We start from the raw sequence: 6,536 nt of genomic DNA, 5'->3' as shown, positions 1-6,536 counted from the left end.
GTTTTCTCTCTTTCCTCCTCTAAAAATTCTACATGGTATCAAGAGCTTCAGGTTAGATCCGAAAAAGGGAAAGAGATGAAGCAAAAAAAAAAAAAAAAAAAAAAGAATCAAAAGAGAGAGAGAGGAAAAGAGTATTAAAAAAATTGAGTAAAAAGAAACAAGTTAAGCAACGCAGCTTGATTTCATTATTTGTGAGCAATTTTTTTGTTTGAGTGAAATTTTTTGTGTTTAACCATGAAAGTAATGGTTGGGTGTGATGTGTTGTTGGGTTCCCTTTAAGCCGATGAAAATGGATTTTAATCCTGTGAAAAAGAGGGCATAAAAAACTGTTTGAGTTGAAGATCGAGTAATCTTTACGAGTGTGTGGAAGTCGTACTCAACGCAGAGAAGATTTCCAAAGTTGTAGTAGTGGATGTGGTCAAATTTGCAAGACTACGTCAAATAGAGTTTATGGAAAGAAGTGCTCCATTTATTGAAGGTTGATGAGAAGTGCATCAATAAATTTAAAGTTGGTAATGAGAAGAGCATTACATTAGGAAGAGAAGTGCTTCCATGTTAATGCAGAGAAGTACTCCATAAAGATTAAAAAAAAATGAAAGTCCATCATGCGGGAAGAATTAACAAGAATCAAGATTGTGACATAATGTTAAATATTGGCTCCTAAAAATTTTGAAGCAAGGGGGTGTGTTGGATTATGCTCCAAAATTAGTCAAATAGTTTTCCTAATAGTTAGGATTAGTTGCTAATAATTAGTTAGTGGGTTAACAAGTAGTGGTCTAGATAATGGTCTAGTTAGTGGGATAGCAAGTAGTGGGCTACATAGTGGACATGTTATTAGTAGTGTTTTGTATGCCTATTTAAAGGTTGTTTTGTTTATTCATTATTTGAGTATGAAATATATAAAAATGTAGTCTTTTTAATTCTCTCCAAGTTTTCTCTCTTTCCTCCTCTAAAAATTCTACAGGTAGAAGAGGATCTCCAGAATACAAGATCTCGTCGGCGATTGCTTTCCCTATTTACTTCGATCGACCCATTCCGACGAGCATGAACACAGGGAGGAGAGAGAAACGAACACAAAGGACGAGCACGAACTGAAAAAAAGTTAACCCTCATTTTCAATCGCGAGATTTTGTAATTAGTTTTATTTCTAGAAATTCAAGGAAAAGGTCAAGTTAAACTTTTTTTAGTTTGCATCTCATCAGATGTAAAAATTTATGTTTTTGTATAATTTCTGTAACTGTGTAATTGAATTTTTTTTTTTCCTTTTTGTTGATTTGCTAATTTTTCTGTCATTTTTTAATTATTTTGTAATTTTTGTATTATTCTGTAATTAGGTTTGGTAAAAATACAATTTTGTATCCAATCTAAAAATTCAACTTTTTTCTAGTTTAGTTTCTGAATTGCTGATTTGAATTCATTATTAAGTTGTCGATGAATTGGGCGTGAATTATAATGCTGATGATTTAGCCTCGTTGTGGATGAATTGTGCGTGGTTGATTAGCCTCATGTGCGTCGCACATAGCACTACATGCGACTCACATGAGCTTGGCTGATGGGATTGAAAAGCCTCATGTGCGTCGCATGTAGTGCTATGTGCGACGCACATCAGTCATCTGGGTCACATTTATTTTAGTCCTCATGCGACGCAGATGAGTCTTGCCTCTATGACATGGGCAAGGAGTCATCTGCGTCGTATGGTAGGCGGAGTCCGACGCAGATAGCTAATTAAATGTGTCGCGCTGTTGTCCGACGTAGATCCTGTATTCTGATCTGCGTCGAGGCCTGTGGCGTCGGACCTATGTACGACGCAAATAGGCGTCTCGCATCCGACGCAAATCGTCTATTTTGTACTAGTGACACTTTGATATTTTACACTATTAACAAATTTCACTTTGACCATCATAATTTTTGTATTATTCTGTAATTAGGTTTGGTAAAAATACAATTTTGTATCCAATCTAAAAATTCAACTTTTTTCTAGTTTAGTTTCTGAATTGCTGATTTGAATTCATTATTAAGTTGTCGATGAATTGGGCGTGAATTATAATGCTGATGATTTAGCCTCGTTGTGGATGAATTGTGCGTGGTTGATTAGCCTCATGTGCGTCGCACATAGCACTACATGCGACTCACATGAGCTTGGCTGATGGGATTGAAAAGCCTCATGTGCGTCGCATGTAGTGCTATGTGCGACGCACATCAGTCATCTGGGTCACATTTTTTTAGTCCTCATGCGACGCAGATGAGTCTTGCCTCTATGACATGGGCAAGGAGTCATCTGCGTCGTATGGTAGGCGGAGTCCGACGCAGATAGCTAATTAAATGTGTCGCGCTGTTGTCCGACGTAGATCCTGTATTCTGATCTGCGTCGAGGCCTGTGGCGTCGGACCTATGTACGACGCAAATAGGCGTCTCGCATCCGACGCAAATCGTCTATTTTGTACTAGTGACACTTTGATATTTTACACTATTAACAAATTTCACTTTGACCATCATTTATTATTTATATGCGGATGAAAATATAGTCATGTGGGATCTTGTTAAATTTATTATAACATGTATTTTATTAATATGTACTTTTTATAATTTTTACAAATACAAAACTAAAGATATATGTACTCAAAATTTTACATTAACATGTACGAAAAGTGTAAGTGCGTAAATTAAAATGAAACGGGGTTATACTATGCAGACATGCATTTTGAACAAACGAATGGTCATCATCATTGATTGTTGTCAGAATTGAACACGTGGAGTATGCTTGCTTTTCTTTTCATTGATGTTCTTCAAGACAATTCAACTCTAATATTTATTGGAACAAAAATTTGATTGGTAATAAAAAAATTTGGGGCAATAATTTTTGTAAAAAAATTATACTAATGATTATAAAAAAAAATTTAGCTATAAATTGAGTCCAAATTTGATGTATTTTACCATACTTCTTCTCAAACTATCTTCCTTTCTAATTAATTTATCCTACAATGTCGTGTTATTGTAGTTTAATTAGAATCATATATTCAATATCATTTAATCTGTATATATTAATTAGCTTAATCTCGTTAACGCAATTTAATTAGCATAACTTGTAATTATATAAATTGTAATTTTTGAATTACTCATACTCTTTTCGTTTTTATATGTAATTGTTGCTTTGTAAATATGGTTTAGAATTATTGGTTTGTAATTCTTGTTGTTGTTGTTATCATCATCCTTGTATATTGTTGCTGGCCACTAAAAGCATTTGTACTTAAGTGGTCTCATCAAGGGGGTAAAACCGGATCAGTTAATGATATAACGTATTCGATTTTCTTTCCTTGACTAGATCGGTTGAGCAGGAAGAGCAAAAATGATGAGTTGGTTTGACTGTATTAAAGAGTATCAATGATAGTGATTATTTCTGACTTTTCAGGTGGACGTCATATATACTTCCTCCGTTCCAAAATAAGTGAAACACTTCTCTCATTTATGTGAGAGCTTTTTGAGACAAGTGTTTCACTTATTTTGGAACGGAGGAAGTACTATCTCTTTTAAGAAAAAGGTCAAGATATTTTATCCATTTAATTTTTTGATTGAAGTATTTGATCAATATACCATTTTAAACTTGTTTAGAATGTCAAGTTGAATTGAGAAATGATTCTTAAATTATTTTCTTTTGTAATTTTTTTCATTCCATTAATTAGATTATTAAGTATAAAATAGTATTTTCAGAGGGGGGACACCATCTTTCTCCCCTTTCCCTTATACTTCCTCCACTTCAAAATAGTTGCACCATTTAGCATTTGGTCACTATTCATGAACCAACTTTGACAAGTTTTTTCTCACCATTATATAAGAAAAAACATAGTCAAGTGGGATCTTGTTAAATTCGTCTCAATATAAGAATTTCAAATATCAACTTTTTATAATTTTTACTTATACGCAACTATAGATATTAACGTATAAGAAAGCGTAATGTAAAAAACCAAACGGTGCAGCTATTTTGAAACGGATGAAGTATAATAGGGATAGAGTCCCCAATGAACTGGGAAATGTGGGAAGAAAAGAAAAACCAGTAGGAAAAAGATGGAAGTATATAAGCCATATTATTTTCCTGAAATACATCTTGTATCCACATTCCCACCATTGTTTCTCTAATTTTTTGTTAAATTTTTCTTTATTTCCTGAGGATTTTTTTACTTATCAACTTAACAAAAGAATGAATATGAAACAAAGTATGGAGAAGGAATCAAGCCTCAAAGCTGATGAATCTCTGATTCAATGCCTTGAAAACAAAATTGCCACCTCAAGTTCTCCAATTTCTTCCCTAATCTACACCCAAGAAAACCCTTCTTATTCCACTTTTCTTAACTCTCGCATTCATAATCTTCGATTTATCAAAGCAACAACACCAAAACCACTTGTCATTGTAACCCCTACACATGCATCCCACATACAAGGGGCAATACAATGGGCAAAACAGCAAGGCCTACAAATGAGAATCCGAAGCGGGGGCATGACTATGAGGGCTTATCTTATGTCTCTAATGCCCCTTTCTTCATTCTTGACTTAGTTAACCTTCGCTCCATTGATGTCGATATCGAGGAGGAGACAGCATGGGTGCAAGCTGGAGCAACTCTCGGAGAAATGTGCAATGAAATTGCTAAGAAGAGTAAGACTCATGGATTCCCTGTTGGGGTGTGCCCTAGTGTTGGTGTAGGGGGACACTTTAGTGGGGGAGGATATGGAAATATGATGAGTTAGTATGGACTTACCATTGATAATGTAATTGATGCTCAACTCATTGATGCTAATGGTAGGTTCCTAAACCGCAAATCAATGGGTGAAGACCTATTTTGGGCTATAAGAGGAGGTGGAGGAGCTAGCTTTGGGGTTATACTTTCTTACAAGATCAAGTTAGTCCCAGTTCCTGAAGTTGTGACAGTTTTTCGCGTCTCACGGACCATGGAAGAAAATGCTATCAGCATTGTCCTTCAATGGCAAGAGATTTCAAGCATAATAGATAATGACCTCTTTTTGAGGCTAACGATGGATGTCATAGATGGAGGTGATATGATCAATAAGGGAAAAAAGACGGTGAGGGCGACGTTCATTGCATTGTTTCTAGGTGACTCTACAAGGCTTAACTCATTGATGAGAGATCAATTTCCTAAACTGAAATTGCAAGAGTCCGATTGCCATGAAATGAGTTGGATTGAATCTGTTCTATTTTGGGCGGACTATCCTAGTGGTGCTCCGTTGGAGGTGCTCCTCCAGAGGACACCTAAAACTTTGTCTCATCTTACAAGGAAGTCCGATTACGTGAAAAAACCCATCCCAAGAGAAGGATTGGAATTTATATGGGGTAAAATGGTTGAGCTAGAAACTCCAAGGCTCACATTCAACCCATATGGAGGAAGAATGAGCGAGATTTCTGAAAATGAGACCCCTTTCCACATAGAAAAGGCAACTTGTACAAGATTCAATACTTAACCAACTGGGATGAGGAAGGGAAGGATAAAGAGAAATACTACATTGATTTAACAAGGAAATTATACATCTACATGACTCCGTACGTGTCCAAATACCCAAGACAAGCATATTTTAACTATCGGGATTTAGATTTAGGGGTTAACAAACATGATGGTATTAGCAGCTTTTTGGAAGGGATGAAGTATGGAATTCAGTATTTCAAGGATAATTATGATAATTTAGTGAAGATTAAGACCATCGTTGATCCTGATAACTTCTTCAACAATGAGCAAAGCATTCCTGCTCTTCCCACGTGAATTAAATGAATAGCATCTTAATTTGTTATAAATAATTATTGTTTTTTAATGGTCTGCGAGCCTATGAAGTAGTTTGCGTGTTATATTGTCGGTTGTTCTATGTGCTAAGAATAAAAGGGAAATTCTACATTGTAATGTCAAATATTTTTAAGTTTCTATATGTTAGCACTTTTCAGATGCAATTATATGTGGTAGCTCCAAATTTTTTAGTTATTCTATCATATAGACAAATATAGCCTTCCAATCATGAACAAGTATGAAAGCATTTACAGATAGACGATGGTATCAACTCCCCATTGTGTATTGCTAGTTATTGGATATAAAATGGATTTGTTTTTGTTTGTTCCTGCAAACCCAATAGTTCCATTATTACCAACAAAATAGAACAAATATCAACCCTTGTTTCGAGATAATCCATGGTACAAAAGCTTATTTAGTGATTTGATGTTTAACATGTGTTATTTCACGTTTAATTTCTTAACTAAGGTTAGTGCCTTAACCTAAGTTGTTATAATGCTCTGCCCACTTTTAAGTTCAAGTGGGTCCAATTTGTATTATTTGGGTTAAGATTTCATGAATTTCGTATTTGGGTGAAAAGCTCAATTTTTTAGCTACATGGAACCATCTCAAAATAAGAAGAGCTATTATAAGCTTGATTGACTTCACCGTTAGAATATATGCATACATATTCTTGTATATTGTTAATATCTTGGTGTATATTTAGTTTCCTAGATTATAGCCTTAATGTTAGCATCATGAGTTGTATATTAT

The 6,536-nt window shown here is 34.9% G+C and overlaps 1 pseudogene; it reads left to right on the top strand.

Moving 5' to 3' along the window:
* Positions 1–4,036: 4,036 nt before the first annotated feature.
* Positions 4,037–5,900, top strand: LOC125496098 (berberine bridge enzyme-like 8; annotated as a pseudogene).
* Positions 5,901–6,536: the final 636 nt, after the last annotated feature.

This window comes from Beta vulgaris (genome assembly GCF_026745355.1).
Source record: "Beta vulgaris subsp. vulgaris cultivar EL10 chromosome 3 unlocalized genomic scaffold, EL10.2 EL10_2_Chr3_s1, whole genome shotgun sequence".
NCBI lineage: Eukaryota > Viridiplantae > Streptophyta > Magnoliopsida > Caryophyllales > Amaranthaceae > Beta > Beta vulgaris.
Note: the sequence above shows the minus strand (reverse complement) of the source record. Positions and strands in the feature narration are given on the sequence as shown.